The 17,137-nt window shown below is 52.4% G+C and overlaps 1 pseudogene; it reads right to left on the bottom strand.

Annotated features, from left to right (window-relative positions):
• Nucleotides 1-3,388: 3,388 nt before the first annotated feature.
• On the bottom strand, nucleotides 3,389-7,057 carry LOC128351462 (olfactory receptor 51G2-like; annotated as a pseudogene).
• Between the last annotated feature and the right edge of the window lie 10,080 nt (nucleotides 7,058-17,137).

Below are 17,137 nucleotides of genomic sequence, written 5' to 3'. Positions count from 1 at the left end.
TGCTTAACTTGCAGCGGGGCGGGGGGCCCTCCAAAGGCCTTCAGGTCCAGGCTCCAAAATTGCCTAGGTGCACCTCTGTCTGTGTAAACCGTTTGGGGAACTTTTGTTGAGAAGTGATATATAAATATCAGTAGTAATTGTAGTAGTAGAGACAATAGAACAAAATAGATTTGAAGTAACTTAATGTTGGCCATACCGTGGGTGGTTAGACTAGCACAAAACAGTAATATGAAATTACCTGAATGACTTGGGCTTAGCAGGAAGATTACTTTCTTTTACTTATTTGTTTCTAGCCGAGAGTTTGGCCGCAACTAATCTTGGGTAATTTGGTTCTTTCTTTATACCAGAGGGTACACTAAATAAGCTTCGTGTGTGCAGGGGCGTAGCAAGGTTGTAGTGGGCCCAGAGACAAGATTTTAAAATGGGCCCCCCTTCACTGAAGCTCAGCTCATGAAGTAAAGAAATCTTAAATGAGACTGAATAGTGGTAACAAAAAGCATAGTAGGTTTTGTAAATTGTGAACAATTCATGTCATTGAATGGTACTAGATGCTGTTTGGGTAGCTCCAGGTCTTAACAGTCACATCAATTTCGGAGGATGAATACAACTGAAGGAAGCCCAGGTGTGTGTGTGGCTGGGGGAGTCAGTCATGTGACTTGCCTCTGGGGGGCCCCCAAGGCAGTGGGCCCCCAGACAACTGTCTCCCCTTGCCCTATTATAGTTACGCCCCTGCGTGTGTGTGTGTGTGTGTGTGTGTGTGTGTGTGTGTGCTGACCAAACCGTCTCTCCTTTAACAAGCAGTTGTTTGAACTATACAAGCGCATCTGGTGTGAAGTACGGGACAAGATCCATGAACTTGCTTTTTGTGCAATCAACAGGCTGAAAGGGGATTCCTCGGCTGTTTGGGCGAAATGTGGATTGAGGCATGAAAGATTCTGACTTAGTTTGGAAAAGAGGCGACTAAGGGGAGACAGGAGGGAGGTGTATAAAATTATGCACGGAGTAGAGAGAGTGGACAGGCAGAGATTTTTCTCCCACACACACAACACCAGAACCAGGGGTCACCCATGAAACTGAAGGCTGGGGAATTTAGGACCGACAAAAAGGAAGTGCTTCCACACTGCACTTTGTTAATCGATGGAATTCTCTGCCACGGGATGTGGTGATAGTGGCCACTAGCTGGGATGGCTTTAAAAGGGGCTTGGACTATGAACTGGCTCCAAGTTTCTTTTACTCTCAGCATACGCACATGCCTAGGCAGACTCCGCTGTGTTTTGCCTCTGTGCACTCTGCTGTAATAGAAGGGTATCTCTTACCAGAGAGAATTCCCAACAGAACCAGGAGTCATCGCATAAAACTGAAGGTCAGAAAATTTAGGACTGACAAGAGGAAGTACTTTTCCACACAATACATAACTAATCTATGGAATTCTCTTGAACGGAATATGATGATAGCCACCAACTTGGTTGGCTTGAAAAGAGGCTTAGACGCATTCACGGAGGACAGGTCTATCAATGGCTACTGCTTGATGCTATCTGCCAGCAACATCCTCAGAGGCAAGATGCCCCCAAATCCGTTGCAGGGGGGAGCGACTGCTGGAGAGAGGCCATGCCGTGTGGTGGTTGCACCCTGTTTATGGAATAGACTCCCCAGTGAGGTTCACTGGGCTTCATCACTTTGCTCTTTTAGACACCAGGTAAGGACCTTTTTGTTCACCCAGGCCTTTTAAATTCGGGTTTTTCAGTTTTGATTCTGATTTTTAACTAATTTTGAAATGAGTTTTTAAGCTGCTTTGTATTGTATTTTTTTCACTTTTTTTTTTTTAGCCTACTTTCCAGTAGGCTTATGAGATCACCCAGCATTCTCTGTGTGTGTCCCCGTGTGTGCCCCCCCATCAACTTCACAACACCTGAACCAATATGAACCAAATTGGTTACAGTTGTAAGGACACATAGGGACACCTCAACGACGTAGTTTGCGATGATGTCATCCACCCCGATCCAAGGTGGCAGATGTGTAAACTCTTGAGGCACAAGTGGGCTGACTTGTGAACCGCCTAACCGTTTTGAACCAAATTTAGTCCAATTGTAGAGACAGTGAAAGGAAAGCAGGCTGATTAGTTCTTACTGGAACAATCTGTTGTCTTATGATTTAATGTGTGTGTTTTATTGTATGTTTTAATCCTCTGCTGTGAGCCGCCCAGAGAACAATTTTTTCTATGGGGTGGCTAATAAATCAGGTTGTATTATTATGCTATTTACACACAGTCTACCAGATGTTATTATCTGTATTTGGTACTTTAATTATCAGGCCCTTTCCAAGGGTCTAGGATAACTAAAGAATTAAAGATATCATTGCAGTATTCATGCTGTCCTGAGTAGTGTGGCTTTCTGTAGTTGATGTGTTGTAATTTTATGAATGCCCAAGGTGTCGAGATGGTGTTCAGGTTCTTTGGGTACTGCACCAAAGGGCACAAACAACTATGGGTGCTATTATTATTATATTGTATCATCATCATCATCATCATCATCATCGCCTCCCCTCTTGCCTGTGGGCTTCCCAGAGGCACCATCTGGTGGACCACTGTGGGAAACAGGATGCTGGACTAGATCGGCCTCCTTGGGCCTGATCCAGCAGGGCTGCTCTTATCTTCTTCATGGTATGGAAATAATATTCCTATTTCTCAACACACTCTATTGTCCAAGATGTCCATTAGCCATTATAGCAGATATGTGCAGCCACTCTTTCAGGGGGATCATTCTATGGTTCTGCAGTCATGTTTAAAGACCTGCTATTCTATAAGAACAGCCGATCAGGCCCAAGGAGGCCCATCTAGTCCAGCATCCTGTTTCCCACAGTGTTTCCCACCAGATGCCTCTGGGAAGCCCACAGTCAAGGGCTGAGGACATGTCCTCTCTCCTTCTGTTACTCCCCTGCAACTGGTACTCAGAGGCATCTTGCCTCTGAGGCTGGAGATGGTCTATGGCCACCAGACTAATAGCAGGGACAGTTTGTCAGTTTTTGGTTCCTTCTGTTCTCCGCCACCAGGGATGTAGCTAGGGGAGAGGGGGCTCGTGTTCACCCCTCTACCCTGCAGCCCTTTGGAGTGAGGGAGAAAATGGATAAAATAGGGAGGGGGGCCTAACCCTTGGGGGGCCCCTCAGGAGCTGGGGGGCCCATGTGCTTTGAGCCCATCCACTCCATTATAGCTACACCCCTGGCCACCACCTTCCCCCCCTTCCTCTTCATCATCAACGCACAGGTGCACACAGGGATAACACACCATGTGCCCACATGTGCTAGTCAACAATGACAACAAATCAACCATGATGCAGCCTTTCCATCCCAGTGCGCAGGTGCGCATGAGTAAAGCACAACACAAATGGCATCTTGACTTATTCTGTGTTTTACTCATATGACTATGACAAATATTTATATACCACTTTTCAACAAAAGTTTCCAAGGTGGTTGACATAGAGAAATAATAAGATAGATCCCTGTCCCCAAAGGGCTCACAGTCTAAAAAAGAAACAGAAGGCAGCCACAGCCACTGGAGGGATGCTGTGCTGGGGGTGAAAAGGGCCAGTTGCTTTTAGAAGAGAATCGCCACTTTTAAAAGGTGCCTCTTTGCTCAGTTAGTAAAGGAGTACCAGAGGGGTTTGCAGATGGCCACAAAGTGGTCAAAAGACATGGCCAGCAGGATCCCCGACTCAATGAAGGAGAAGGCGTGGACGAAGAACATCTGTGCCAGGCAGGCATCAAAGGCAACTTCGCTCAACCCAAAGCAGAAGAGGGCCAGCACTGGGGGGAGGGGGGAGAGGGACACGCCCAGGTCCTTGAAGGACCACATGCACAGGAAGAGTACATGGGATCGTGAAGGCGCCGGTCCCTCCAGATGATGGTGCAGCTCCCAGCAATGGAGGCGGCATACAAGACGCAGAAAGGGATGGAGAGCCAAGGGTGGAGCTGCTCCAGGCCCGGGAAGCCCATGAGGTGGAAGGTGGCCGGCTGGAAACTCGTCAGGTTGAGCTCTTCCATACGAGGCCAGCAGCTGCCTCAGTGGGATTCAGACTTCCTGGAAGGGAAAGAAGGTCCTGCATGCGAGTTAGCCTGCTGCGGTCATAGAGACGGCCCAGGATGGGATGGAGGAAGAATCAGTCAGTGGCCGCAAGGAGGAGAGAGGAGAGCATCGTGAGGGTGTACCAAGAGGAGGCCGCCGAGGGGCCGGGCAGAGTAGCCCTTACAAAGCCAGGTTCAGGCCAGAGCCCAGTTCAGCCATCACGAGGGGATGTCTAAAAGGAACACGATTGCTGCTATGCCTCCGTAGGCAGCCAGCTCTTCCTGCCTTGGTCTCAGTAGCTGGTAGAGAGGAAAAGGTCCATTGCAGCCTGGGGGTGTTTTATGCAAGGTGGCCCTCAAGGGGGGGGCGGGGGCAGGATGGGTATGGGACCCTATCACCCCCATCCCAAACCTGGTGCTTATCAGCTGTGTGGCGGACATAAGGGGCTCTTCAATGGCCCCTCCCTAGCCTACCTAAAAGGCCAGGCAGGACGGGCCACTTTCATCATAAAATAATAATAATAATAATAATAATAATAATAATAATAATAATATTAAAAATGCCAACAAGGAAATAATGATCTGCTATTACAAGTCTAGTCCCACTAGAAGAGGTTATTTAAAAAGAATGTACCACATTTGGAAAGAGAAGCATCCAGATACAGAAATAACAGAACAAAGGCTAGCAGACCAGAGAAGATTCATAATAAGAAATAAAGTATTCACAGGAGTTGAGCTGGAAGAACTGCAAAGAGCAACACAGGCTCCAGATATGGAAGAAGAATTACCACCAACTGAAGCAGTTGCTCAGGCGCAGATGGAGGAGGTGTTGGAAATCGAGGATGCCACTGTTGCTGAACTGTTTCAAAATCAAAACCAGGCAACCGCCCCTTTGCCTTCACCTCAAAAACCCAAATGCCATTTAACAGAAAAGCAACAAGAACTAAAGCAAAAAATAACTGAGCACATGAACCAAACAACCACCAGGGTTCGACTTCCAGCTCTAAAAACAGTTGCCAAAAAACAACTTGCTCAGGCATTAACAGATGTCAATGCTGCACTTGCAGAAATAACAACCAATAATTTGCAAGAAACAAACCAACTAATGTACAGTGCAGCAACAATAACAACACAAGAGCTCGGATATAAGATCAGTGGACCTGTAAAAAAAGAAAGCAGTACATCACCTAAATGGAAGATTAGATTAGAAAATAAAATCTCCAGGCTTAGATCAGATGCTAGTAAATTGAAAGATACAAAAGACAAGAAGCTGAAGAATGAAAACACCAAACAGTATCTAATCCAAAAATACCACCTAGATTCAAGGAAAATGAGAGAAGTCCTGGAAATAATAAAGCAGCAAATAACAGCAGTGTCAAAGAAGATTAGCAGATATGAAGCCAGAATTACACAACACAGGCAGAATCTCCAATTCCAGTCGAATCAGAGACGTTTCTACCAAAGCATAGAAGGAGAAACTGCAAGAAACGTAGAAACACCAAATAAAGAAGAAACAGTGCAATTCTGGGGAAAATAATGGGACAACCCAATAGGTTATAATAAAAAAGCAGGCTGGATGAAAGAGGTCAAAAAAATGTAACCAACAAATGCAAGATCTAATAATAACACCAGAATTAATAAGTGAAAGAGCAAAGAAAATTAAAAATTGGACTGCGCCAGGCGATGATGAACTGCACGGTTTTTGGCTTAAACACCTAACAAGCCTTCATAAACAACTATCAAAACAGTTCAATCACATTTTCCAAGGCAGTGATGTTGAACAATGGCTAACAACTGGGAAAACTCATCTCATCATGAAAGACCCAGCAAAAGGTGCAGTTCCAAGTAATTATAGACCGATCACCTGCCTGCCAACCATGTTCAAATTATTAACTGGAATAATAGCAGATGAAGTGATGCAACACTTATTAACTAACAAACAGCTTCCAATTGAACATAAAGGAAATTGCCCGAACACCAGAGGCACAAAAGACCAGCTGCTGATTGACAAAATGTTTTAGAAAATTGCAAGAGAAGAAAAACCAATCTAAGTGTTGCATGGATTGACTACAAGAAAGCCTTTGATTCATTGCCTCACACATGGATACTAAAATGTTTAGAAACAACTGGTGTCAGCAAAAACATTCAGATATTTGTTTAAAAAGCAATGAGCATGTGGAGTACACAGTTAACAATCAATGGTGAGACACTTGGACAGGTTAGCATTAGAAGAGGCATTTCCCAAGGGGACTCACTATCCCCTCTGTTGTTTGTAATCGCCATGACCCCACTTTCACAAATACTCAACAAAACAGGCCTCGGATACCAAACATCTAAAACATCCAGTCAAATCAACCATCTGCTGTACATGGACGATCTGAAGTTGTATGGAAAGTCCCAGTCAGAAATCGAATCACTGCTAAACACTGTCCGTATATTCAGTAGCGATATAGCAATGGAGTTTGGACTAGACAAGTGTGCTGCATTAATAATGAACAGAGGGAAAATAAGAAAAACAGAAGGAATAGAACTGCCCAAAGGAAGCAAGATCAAGAACCTGGAAGAGAAAGAACCTTACAAATACTTGGGCATTCTCCAGGCTGGTAACATCGCACACACTGAAGTTAAAAGAAAAATGGGAAGTGAATACATCAGGAGAGTTAGAAAAATCCTCAAGTCCAAACTCAATGGCAGGAACACCATACAAGCCATAAACACCCGGGCTATACCTGTTATCAGATACAGTGCAGGAATAATAGACTGGACCCAGGCAGAGCTAGAGACGCTAGATCGTAAGACCAGGAAAATCATGACCATCCATCATGCTCTGCACCCCCGCAGTGATGTCGACAGGCAATAGGCGATAGCTCAGGTGGAAGAGGAATGCTGCAAGTCCATCAAACAGTAGAGGAGGAGAAAAGAGGCCTTGAAGAATATATCAAGGACAGTGAAGAAGATGCACTTCAAATGGTCAATAACAAGAAACTATTCAACACCAATGAAAGAAAGCAGGCCTACAAGAAAGAACAAGTCAAGAACCGAGCAGAAAAATGGAAAAATAAGCCCCTGCATGGTCGATATTTGCACAATATAAGAAAATCAGACATCAGCAAGACCTGGCAATGGCTTAAGAATGGTTGCTTGAAGAAAGAAACAGAGGGTTTAATACTGGCTGCGCAAGAACAGGCACTAAGAACAAATGCAATAAGAGCAAAAGTAGAAAAATCCACAACAAACAGCAAGTGCCGCCTTTGTAAAAAAGCAGATGAAACAGTGGACCACCTGATCAGCTGTTGTAAAAAGATCGCACAGACTGACTACAAACAAAGGCATGACAAGGTAGCAGGGATGATACACTGGAACATCTGCAAAAAATACAAGCTACCGGTAGCCAAAGATTGGTGGGACCATAAAATTGAAAAAGTTGAAGAAAATGAAGATGTAAAAATATTATGGGACTTCCGACTACAAACAGACAAACATCTGCCACACAATACACCAGAATAGCAGAATAGAAGAAAAAGAAATAGAAAAAAAATCACAAAATACAAAGATCTACCAATTGAAATTGAAAGGCTGTGGCAGAAAAAGACCAAAATAATCCCAGTGGTCATTGGCGCCTTGGGTGCAGTTCCAAAAGACCTTGAAGAGCACCTCAACATCATAAGGGCCACAGAAATCACCACCAGCCAACTACAAAAAACAACTTTACTGGGAAGAGCCTATATTCTGCGACGATATCTATAACAGCAACAACATTGACCATAAAATTCAGCCATCCCAGGTCCTTGGGAAGGACTCGATGTCTGGATAAAACAAACCAGTCAATAACACCTGTCGGACTGTGTAAATAAATAAATAATAATCTAAACAGATGCAGCAGCAGCAGCTGGTTGCAAGAAGTGATGGGGTGGGGAGGGGGGAAGAGGCGTGGCTGTCTCCAGCTCCTCCTCTTCCTCCATCCCACCCCGGCATTAAGAGAGCCGCGCTGATGCTGCCTGATGCTCGGTCTTCATCTCTCTCCCTGATGGACTTCCCAGATAAACGTCTTCAAGTCCCCGTCTCCAGGCGGCAGTAAGGCGCTGTGCTGCTCTCCTGACCTGTGCGCACGACTCCCGCTGCAGCAGCTGGGCGGGTAAAGGAATCTCCCCTCCCCACTTGCAGCCATAACCTTGGCTGCCGGTCCAAGGCGTGGCCTGCAGATCTGGAGCGGGCATCTTTTGCCTCCCTTCTGGCCTCAGTCTGGGAGATGGCAGCTGACTGAACCCTCTAAGCCACCTAATGGCGCAGCGGGGAAATGGCTTGACTAGCAAGCCAGAGGTTGCCGGTTCGAATCCCCGCTGGTATGTGTTCCCCAGACTATGGGAAGCACCTCTGTCGGGCAGCAACAGCAGCAGCAGCAGAGATCTAGGAAGATGCTACCAAAGACAACCACAGGGCAGCACACTGTACTTCAGACTCTGGAACCCCCGCCTCGAAACGGGCAGCCTTGCTTGCCGGCTGTGCTGTGCAAGGCTGAATAAAGCTGGCTCTTTCTTGTCAGAGAAAGCCTCCGGGCTGCTTTGTGGCTGGATGCTGCGAGCATCAGCAGGACTGCCGGTGTGCAGAGCACACAGAGAGCTGGACCTCCTGAGCTCCCCTCTCTGCTCCCTGGGGGGCCTTCATGGGCTGGTCATCCATCATCGACTGAGCACAAGGGCATTTCGGGCAGACAAGCAGCAGCTGCAGCTTCCCCCAGCCGGGATGTGAACATAGGAACATAGGAAGCTGCCATATACTGAGTCACATCCTTTGTCCATCTAGCTCAGTATTTTCTTCACAGGCTGGCAGCGGCTTCTCCAAGGTTATATAGGAACATAGGAAGCTGCCATCTACTGAGTCAGACCATTGGTCTATCTAGCTCAGGATTGTCTTCACAGACTGGCAGCGGCTTCTCCAAGGTGGCAGGCAGGAATCTCTCCCAGCCCTATCTTTGAGATGCTGCCAGGGAGGGAGCTTGGAACCTTCTGCTCTTCCCAGAGCGGCTCCATCCCCGGAGGGGAATATCTTGCAGTGCTCACACATCAAGTCTCCCATTCAGATGCAACCAGGGCAGACCCTGCTTAGCTAAGGGGACAAGTCCTGCTTGCTACCACAAGACCAGCTCTCCTCAATGTGGGGAGGGAGCCATGAGGGGCCGCTCTGCAGGGTCGCCATGCTGCGGGGTGTGTGTGTTATGAACTGCCCCCCAGGGCTTCAAGGGGTGCGTGCTGGTGTGTATTTGTGGGAGCTCCTGTCAGGAAGTGAGGGCAGCGGCATCATTTGGGCTGACTAAACACACTTCAACCAGCTGCCAGGGAAGAGAAGCAGCGTGCAGAAGATGCATCCAAGCAGGCCCTGGGAGGAGGTGCTCGGGCTGGTGGGCTGGGGCAGGAGTATTTGCACGCGGTGCTGGGCAGAGGGGGGCAGGAACATATGAAGCTGCCATATACGGAGTCAGACCCTTGGTCCATCTAGCTCAGGATTGTCTACCCAGACTGGCAGAAGCTTCTCCCAGGTTGCAGGCACTGGCAGGAGTCTCTCCCTCAGCCCGATCTTGGAGATGCTGCTGCCAGGGAGGGAACTGGGAACCTTCTGCTCTCTTCCCAGAGTAGCGGCTCCATCCCCTGAGGAGAAGCTCTTCCAGTGCTCACACTTCTAGTCTCCCATTCGTATGCAAAGCAGGGTGGGCCCTGCTTAGCAAAGGGGCCCATTCATGCTTGCTGCCACCAGCCCAGCTCTCCTGGGAGGTGGCCCTTGTGCCTCCATGGGGAGCCAGCCATGGGGCTGCCGGCTGGAGAGGAGCAGGGGCAAGCTGCCGGGCCCCCGCCTGGAGGGGGCCTGCAAGCCGGGCATGGAAGCAGCAGCCTGGCTTCCCTCTGCAGCTGGCCTCGTGGCTCCGCCTCGCCCTCGGAGCAGCCAGGGATCAGCAGCCAGTGCCGAGCCGCTCTTGGAGACTTTCTGGGGCTCGGTGAGGCTGCCCCCCTCCAGCCGCCGCTCGGCCGGCTCCCGTGCCCTGGGAACCACCAGCCGCCGCCCCGCCCCCGGCATGGTAAGCCACAGCCGCCCTCCCTGCCGCTCCTAGAACGGCCCCCCCAGCGGCAGAGCACAGACGTTGCGCCAGCGGGGGGCACCGCAGCCCTTAGGGGGACAAGGATGCTGCCCCCCCCGCCCGCCCCCCGTCTCACACAGACCTCCCTCCCACTCCGCCGACTTCCCCAGGAACCTCCTGGAGCGATCTGCAGCTCAGGGGAATCTTCGGCCCGCGGCAGAGAGCCTCCGGCTGCGGGGAGGGGGTGCGCCCAGGAAGGGGCGGGGCGGGGCGAGGGGGCCTCCCCTGGCAGGAGCTCGGGGGGGCCAAGGAGGCGCGGCAGCCTCGGCCCCCCGGCAACAGCTCAGCTGGGCTGGCTGCTCTTCCTCCCGCCTGCGCTGCCTGCAGGCAGGCTGGCCGTCCCTCAGGTCGACAGAACGGCTGGCCTGCAGGCCGCGCGGCAGGAGCGAGAGGAGCCATCCAAGCTGCCTCTGGGCGGCGGGGGCGGGGGGGGGTTACCTCCCGGGGGGCTGGCGCCTGAGGAGGAGCTGCTGCCCCCCGCCCCAGCTGTGGGGAGACCCTGGAGGCAGCCCGGCCAGCTGTTCGGGGCCAGGCCCTCCTGGGGTGGCGGCTGCTGCCCGCTTCCCAGCCGGGCCTAGGAGCAGCGGCACCTTGACTCGCTCCAGCGACTCCGATGGGCCTGAAGCGGGCGGCGGGGGGGGGGCAGCAGCTGGCAGCACCGCCCGCCTTGGGGGGCTGCGGGAAGGAGCCCTGGCCGCGGCGGGGAACTGGTCGGGCCCCCCCCCGCCAGGCACTTTGCGCGTCACCCCCACCCCCGCCGCAAGAAATGCGCGCCCCCCCCCGCGCGCCTCCCAGCCCCGTTTCTTCTCTTTGGCGTGGAAATGGGGGCGCGGGCTGGGAGCCCTAGACGGGGTGGGGTGTCTGCGTGGCCCCCGCCGCCGCCTCCCTCAGGCCGTCCCGTGGCCAGGAGCGGCGGAGGCGGGTCCCCTCGGGCAGCCCGGCCCGGCCTCCAGCGTGGCGCGCAGGCGGGCAGCAGAGGAGACCGGCCGGGGCGGCCTCAGCGACAGCCACAGAGGAGCCTCCACCTGCTGCCGCGTGCGCCGCCGCCGCCGCCGCCACCGGGCTCAGTAGCCCAGTCCGTCCGTCCTCCCTGCCCGCGTCGGCCCGGAAGGCTGAACTCCGGCCGCGGCTCTTGGGGGCCCCCGCAGCTGCCGGCGGTGCTCCCGAAGGAGCCCCCGCAGCCGGCCTGTCCGGGAGTCGCGGCGGAGGAGGCGGCGGCGGGACTGGTGGTGCCACCCAGGCAGACGCGCGGCTTTCCCGAAGAAGAAGAGGAGGAGGAGGAGGAGGAGGAGGAGCGCGTCTTGGCCGCAGCCGGCCGGCTCTCGCTCTCGCTCTGGCTGCGCGTGAGGAAGCGGCTCCTTTCCTGGCGCCTGGGCACGACGGCGCGCTCTCCCTCCGCACGACATCGGGCGCCCCCAGCCACCTCCTCCAGGCGCCTGCAAGGGGCGGCAGCAGCCCTGCCGAAGTGGTGGAACCTCCCTCCAGGTGCGGGGGCTGCTGTCGCTTGAAGAGGAAGAGGAAGAGGAAGAGGAAGAGGAAGAAAGGAGACCTCCGCTCTGGGGGGCACTTGAAGCCATCATTCATTCATTCATTCCGTTATTCTAGTTAACATAGTTGTATACCGCCCAAAAGTCACGTCTCTGGGCAGTTGACAACAAAGCAAACAAACAGAAAACCTTAGTTAAAATAAATAACAAAAATAAAAACAGTAGTTAAAGCAAAATAAATGATACAATCTTAAAACTATTAAAACAATATTTAATTAAAAACCTGGGTGAACAGATGTGTCTTTAAAGACCTTTAAAACGTTGTCAGAGATGGGGAGGCTCTTATTTCAGCAGGGAGCGGGTTCCAAAGCTTGGGGGCAGCAGCAGAGAAGGCCCGTCCCCAAGTAGCCACCAGATGAGCCAGTGGCAACTGCAGACGGACCTCTCTGGATGATCTCAATGGGCAGTGGGGTTCATGATGAAGAAGAAAACTCCTGCCTGTGGGCTTCCAGCGGCATCTGGTGGGCCACTGTGCGAAACAGGATGCTGGACTAGATGGGCCTTCTTGGGCCTGATCCAGCAGGGCTGCCCTTATGTTCTTCCATTAAGACATTCTCTTAAAGATTTTCTTGCCACAGTCTAGCCTAGGAGAGGAGAGCTGGTCTTGCGGGAGCAAGCAGGACTTGTCCCCTTAGCTAAGCAGGGCACACCCTGGTTGCATATGAATGGGAGACTAGAACTGTGAGCAGCACTGGAAGATGTTCCCCTGAGGGGATAATGGGGCTGCTCTGGGAAGAGCATCTAGGCTCCAAGTTCCCTCCCTGGCAGCATCTCCAAGAGAGGGCTGAGAGAGAGTCCTGCCTGCTGAAAGGAGAGCTGGTCTTGTGGTCGCAAGCATGACTTGTCCCCCTAGCTAAGCAGGGTCTGCCCTGGTTGCATCTGAATGGGAGACTTGATGTGTGAGCAGCACTGCAAGATCTTCCCCTCAGGGGATGGAGCCGCTCTGGGAAGAGCAGAAGAAGGTTCCAAGTTCCCTCCCTGGCAGCATCTCCAAGATAGGGATGAGAGAGGTTCCTGCCTGCATCCTGGGAGAAGCTGCTGCCAGTCTGTGAAGACAATACTGAGCTAGATAGACCAAGGGTCAGACTCAGTATACAGCAGCTTCCTATGTTCCTATCTAACCTTGGAGAAGCCGCTGCCAGCCTGTGAAGAAAATACTGAGCTAGATGGACCAAGGGTGTGACTCAGTATATGGCAGCTTCCTAGCTTCCTGTGTTCCTATGACAGTATCGAAAGCCGCCGAGAGGTCCAGAAGGACCAACAGAGTCACACTTCCTCTGTCCATTCCCAGCTGGAGATCATCCATCAGGCCGACCAAGGCAGTCTCCACCCCGTAGCCCGCCCGAAAGCCGGTCTGAAATGGGTCTAGATAATCAGTTTCCTCCAGACTGTCTGGAGCTGGGAGGCCACCACCCTCCAACAAGATTATTAACTGGGTTCATGGATTGATTCCAAACAATGGAGAGGCTTACAGTTTAGGACGCAGGTGCCGCAGCTTCAAAATGGGGCCGTGAATCCACAGTGGCGCAGCAGCCACCATGGGACAAGCGGGGCCCAATGCCTCAGGGCTGCCAGAGGCTGGGGGCTGCCCCCCTGCACCCTCTAGCCCCCCCCCCCGCCCCCTTGCTCAGTCACTCCCAGCCAGCACTTCGCCTTCCGGAGTCTTCTAGGGCCTGTTTTAATCTGCCACCAACGCCAGCCCTGTGTCAGCGGATGGATGATGGAGACAGTCGCAGGAGGGAGACCCCTCCAGGCAGGGGGAGGCGCAAGCGGGAAGCAGAGCCGCCCAGGGTGTGTTTCCGCTGGAAGGAGCCCGGGCAGCTGCTCCTGAAGCAAGGCCGTGATGGCTCCGTCTGGAAAGCCGAAGAACAACGCAGGAGAGTGGAGAGGGGGCAGCCACAGGTAGCACCAAGCCAGGAGGGCAGGACTGAAGTCACCCGGAGGGGCCTTTGATGCAGAGGCAAGAACCCCCATGGCCAGGGGCGGGAGGTTTTTCACTGGGACTGAGCATGGCACAAAAGGCCGAGTCTTCCCTGCAAATGGGGAGAGCAGCTCCCCTGCTGCGGGGGCGGGGGGGGCGAGCAAGGGGGGTTCCTGGATTGGGCCCCTACGGCCCCTGGAGGGAGACGCAGGAAGGACACTTTGGCCGGGGGGGGGGCAGTACCTGACCAGCACTGCTCAGTCCGGAAGGGGAGGACAGAGGTCCTGCTCCGAACTGAGGGAGTCACGGGCGACTGGCCACTTGGGCAGGCTCCTCAGATGTTGTTTTTCTATGAAAAATGCTTTAAGAACTTTTGTTGAAAAGTGGTATATAAATCTCCGCCATCGTCATAGTAGTAGTAGTAGTGACAGAGAGCCAGAAGAGCCACTAAAGCCCCTTACCAGGAGCTCAGCAACATATCTTGGGAAGGGCAGCATCGAAATTGAATAATTAATTAGTACTGGGCAGGCGCCTTGGGCACAGAATCCCAGAGGCAATAAAAGCACCTGTGAACAGGGACCAGCCCCAGACCTAGCAACTGGCCCGTGTGTCCTGCTGATAGGGACATAGGCAGCTGCCATATACTGAGTCAGACCCTTGGTTCCAAGAAGGAACTTGGAACCTTCTGCTCTTCCCAGAGCGGCGGCTCCCTCCCCGGAGGGGAATCTCTTGCAGTGCTCACACCTCAAGTCTCCCATTCATATGCAGACCAGGGCAGTCCCTGCTGAGCAAAGGGGGCCCTTCATGCTTGCTGCCACAAGACCAGCTCTGCTCCCCTCTATTGGAACATAAGAACCCCCATTCTATCATCCAGGGTGCTCCCTTGGGTTCTCTCCCTGGGACTCCATCGGGCGCTCCCTACGAACTTCACGCTCCCTCGCATGCTGTACCTGGGACTCCACTGAGCACTGCTTGTGCTCTCCTGCAACCTACAAAGTGCTTGAAATCACCAGCAGCCTGGGCCATCCGCTGCGCACCCGCCTTTGCAACCAGGGGGTGTCCAGTTTTTCAAGCCAGTTCCCAGGCCGGTCCTCTTGCTGGTCCATCCAGCTTGCCTCCCGGCCACGGGCAGCTGGCCCCACGAAGGTGCCCTCCTTGTGGGTATCCCTCCCTCTACCAATCCCTGCAATGCTCCTGCTTCCAACCATATGGTCTCGGAGAATGAGGTTCTGCAGCCCTCCCCAGAGTCCTGAGGTCCCATCGTCCAGATCAGGTGAAGGTGGACATTTGCCCCCCTTGCATCTGGGCCCTCTCTATCCCTTCCATAGGTCCCCATCTCCCTCCAAAGCCTCTTTCTCTTGCCTGCCTGGGGGCAGGCACAATTAGCTAAAACGCCTCCTTGTAGTTGGTATATTTAGAAACGCATCTTTATTGCCCTAATCACATCTCTCTCTCCTGTCTTCCCCCTCCTACAATAAATGTCTTCTTTTTATTTTGGAACTATAACTTTGTCTCAGTCCAGTCATTTCTTGAGTCCAAATGTTTGCACAAATTAAAAATTAAGTGGAGCTGACCCCACTTTAAGAGCTAATTCCCCCACAAAGCCCGAACATTGGGTTGCTGACCAAACACCCCAGGGCAGTTCCTTTAACAAGCTGCCTGCAACCCCAAATCCATCCCTGAGTGGGTAGGTTTGTGGACACTCACACTGCCTGAGCTGGCAACACAGGAAAGCCCACCACCGGGCATCTTTTTCAGGAGGGAGGGGGGTAGTAGCTGCACTAGAACAAATCAGAAATCGGTGCCCCTCTAGTCAACCGAGTGAGTCAGAATCTGACACAGCTGCCCAGGGGTGCCCAGAGGTGAGATGGCTGCTCACCAATGGTCCATGGTCTTTCCTTGGTGTCGGAGATGGCTTGCCAGTGCATCAACCTTTTGCACCAACTATCCTAATGACCGCTAGGGGCATTAGTCAGGGTCTCCCTTTCTGTCCCTGCACAATGACCCCTGATCTGACTCTTCCGCACTGCCTGTGCTGAGTCACAATCCTTCCTTCCCTCCTAGAGAGCAGATGGAAACCTCTCTCTCTCCCTCCTTACCTATCCATGATGTAGTCCTTTAGATTAGGGTTAGGACTTTCCTATCCAAGTGTACTTAACCAATAAATACTTGGTATTTCGTTCTACAAGAATCTCCATGTCTTTTCTCTCAGTAGCTGCAACAACTAAACCATCCTCTGCTACCTGCTCTGTGACTGGAGTGTGTGCTCATTCCTTAGTGCTCTGCTGTTTTACCTACTGTGGGTAAAATGGACAACCCCCAACACTTGGCACCGACCCGCACAGACCCCCTCCATCCCGGAAGGCGATCAGAGGGCCCGAAGTTGTCACAGGCTGAGGAGGTGAATCTTCACCCCAAGAAGCCCGAGAGCCTCCCCAGCCCACGGCATGGCTGAGCTTCAGGGCTGCCCGGCAGAGAAGACGGCTGCCGAGGCACTGACCAAGCCCCTGACCAGAGACCGCTGCAGCGGCCAAGAGCTGGCAGCAGCAATGCTTCTGGTTTAGGGAGCAGGAAAGGGTCGCCTTCACCTCTTGCATGTAATTAGCACCTTAAGGCATGTGTGTGTGTGTGTGTGTGTGATTTATTGACCGATTCCTGCATCCCAGCATCTGCACCAACTCCCTTCCCTCCACCCCAAGCGCATTGCACCCTCTCCTCATCCGGCGCAATTAGGCTTTACTAAGCTTTCTCTTATTTATGTGAGCTTAAAGTAAATCTTGGTTGCCGTTATGACTCTTGCTTAGATTTGCATCCTTCAGATTCAGAACCAGCTCTGCTAACAGGATGTGCAGAGACTCTGGCTGGGTTCACAGGAGGGCAGCAAAGGGGGCAAAAGGAAGATGGTCTGGAAGCCAAGTCCCACCAGGAGGTTGCTGAAGATATTGAGCCTGGAGAAGAGGAGCAGACAAAGCGGGGGGGGGGGGAATGCATGGATGGCAATCTTTAGACCTGAAGGGCTGCCCCGCACCAGGAGGAAGAGTGGACTTGTCCTCTCTGTTGCCCCCCCCCCCCCGGCCTGGAATCAACAAGTTGAAATGTCAAGGGAGCAGATTAAGGCTAGACATTAGGAGGCACTTCCTGACTGTAAGAGCTGTTGGACAGTGGAACTGCCTGCCTCATGGAGGGGTGGGCTTTCCTCCCTCTCTGGAGGTTTTCGTTCAGGGATGTTGTAGCAGTTTCCTGCACTGATCAGGGGGGTGGACTAGAAGACCTCCCAGGACCCTTCCAACTCTAAAATTCGGTGATACTCAGAGTCCAGAAGGGGGGACTGAGAGGGGGTGGTGAGAAAACTCCCTGCACAGAGACCGGAAAGATTTTTGCTGTGGGAGAAAGAAAGGAGTGCTAGGGAGGGGGGACATGGGGGACATGGTTCCAAGGCGTGGGGCAGAGAAGGCTGAAAAATGGGAGGTGGTGTGGGAG

Source organism: Hemicordylus capensis, chromosome 3, assembly GCF_027244095.1.
Source record: "Hemicordylus capensis ecotype Gifberg chromosome 3, rHemCap1.1.pri, whole genome shotgun sequence".
NCBI lineage: Eukaryota > Metazoa > Chordata > Lepidosauria > Squamata > Cordylidae > Hemicordylus > Hemicordylus capensis.
This window is presented reverse-complemented; position numbering and strand designations above follow the sequence as displayed.